Source organism: Lycium ferocissimum, chromosome 12, assembly GCF_029784015.1.
Source record: "Lycium ferocissimum isolate CSIRO_LF1 chromosome 12, AGI_CSIRO_Lferr_CH_V1, whole genome shotgun sequence".
Classification (NCBI taxonomy): domain Eukaryota; kingdom Viridiplantae; phylum Streptophyta; class Magnoliopsida; order Solanales; family Solanaceae; genus Lycium; species Lycium ferocissimum.
Genome location: NC_081353.1, coordinates 53,362,757 through 53,364,433, shown reverse-complemented (window position 1 = coordinate 53,364,433; position 1,677 = coordinate 53,362,757). Strand labels below are relative to the sequence as shown.

General features: G+C 36.9%; 1 long non-coding RNA gene across 1 annotated transcript; it reads right to left on the bottom strand.

Moving 5' to 3' along the window:
* Positions 1-683: 683 nt before the first annotated feature.
* On the bottom strand, positions 684-1,196 carry LOC132040934 (uncharacterized). The gene is made up of 3 exons (XR_009410817.1): positions 1,109-1,196; positions 963-1,028; positions 684-764 (listed from the first exon to the last, which is right to left on the bottom strand). It is a non-coding gene; the product is annotated as an uncharacterized LOC132040934 (long non-coding RNA).
* Positions 1,197-1,677: the final 481 nt, after the last annotated feature.

Below are 1,677 nucleotides of genomic sequence, written 5' to 3'. Positions count from 1 at the left end.
CTCTGGACTGACACAACAATAGATACTCCGGGCTAGGAAGCAATGGAGGTCAATCGTCCTCTGGACTGACACAACAATACTCGTATCGATACGTTAGGATCCATAACGGCTAATCATCCTCTGGACTAGCACAGCTTGCCCATACAGGCCCAAACATAAACAAAATACAAATCATGGCATATTACCGAATCATCAATCATGGCTTAGAGCCGAATCTCACTTCTCAAGTCATCATCTCAAAATAGAGGCATTTCAAGTCATAACCGATTTAGAATCTTATTCAAATCTCTTACTTAATTTCAAGTTCAAGAAACCCATTCAACAACAAAATAAGTTTAAGGTCCAACCTTTAGAAAAATAAGTTCAATCATCCAATAATGGGATAAGCGAGTTTCACAAAGTAGTATAGTTCATATAAGGTTCGATGAGGGCTTGACCCTACACACACATGACCTTCTCTAAAAGAAATCATCTTTAATTCCAAAAGAACTTCCACCAAACAAGAGTTATAACTTATACAAACAATCAAGGAAGGATTCTCAAATACAAATCATGTTTTCACTGTATAAACGTACTTCAAAAGTAGACATACTTGAAAAGACGATTTTTGAAATATAGACATACTTGAAAAGACGACTTTTGAAATATAGACATACTTCAAGAAAGATTTTTGAAAATCTAGACATACTTGAAAAGATGATTTTTGAAATATAGACATACCTTAAATCCCGCTCAAACACACTTTCCAAGATTCAATAATCACACTACAATGGTTTTAGATGAGAAAGATTAGAGCTTTAATCTAATTCTACCCATATACCCCCTTTATAGAAAAACTAGGATTTTCATGTCTAGAACGTGTTCTTGAACACTTCATGAATCAATCATGGATTCTAATCCCATAGGATAACCTACACTAGTCTAAACCCTTTCAATAACATCAGAAAAGTCAAGAATCATACCTTATTGAAGGAATCTCAACGTCTCCAAATGTCCCTTTCTTTTTCTTTTTCTTGGGTTTCAAGAATCTAGGGTTTTTGGAAGATGAACTAGTGTTAATTTGATGCTGGATTGATGAAGCAATGATGGGAATTGATCAAGAACTTACCTTATATGTTTTGGGGAAACCCTAGGGTTGTTTCCTCTCAAAAAGTAAGCCAAAATGAAGTGGGAATGAATATAACGAAGTTAGGCTTTTATAAAATTCGAGAAAAATCGCTTCAGCTATAAAATGGCCTGGTACGTCGCCTGGGGCATCACCCAGGGCGGCGCACACAGTATATATATTTTGACGGCGTCAAAATTTTGAATTTCATGAAAATTTGGCCTGGGCCGCCGCGCACGCCTAATTTTTACACTGCACAGACGATGTTCAGTAAAATAGGCATAACTCCTAGCACAGAGCTCCGTTGGAGCTGGGCGACCTACCGTTGGAAAGGTATTTTGAAGACCTACAACTTTCGTCGAGAAATGTTTCCCAAATTCCCAACCTATTTTCACAAACCTGGCTTAGACATCAGACCGACTGAAATTTAGATGGGTTTGAGAACTCTTACGAACTTCACTATTTGGGTTGACTTCAAAACGACTGCTTATCACCCAAATTCATCCCGAATGGATTAATATAGCTAAAATATAATCTTAGTACTAGTTTTACACTTTCACATCTAACCCGAA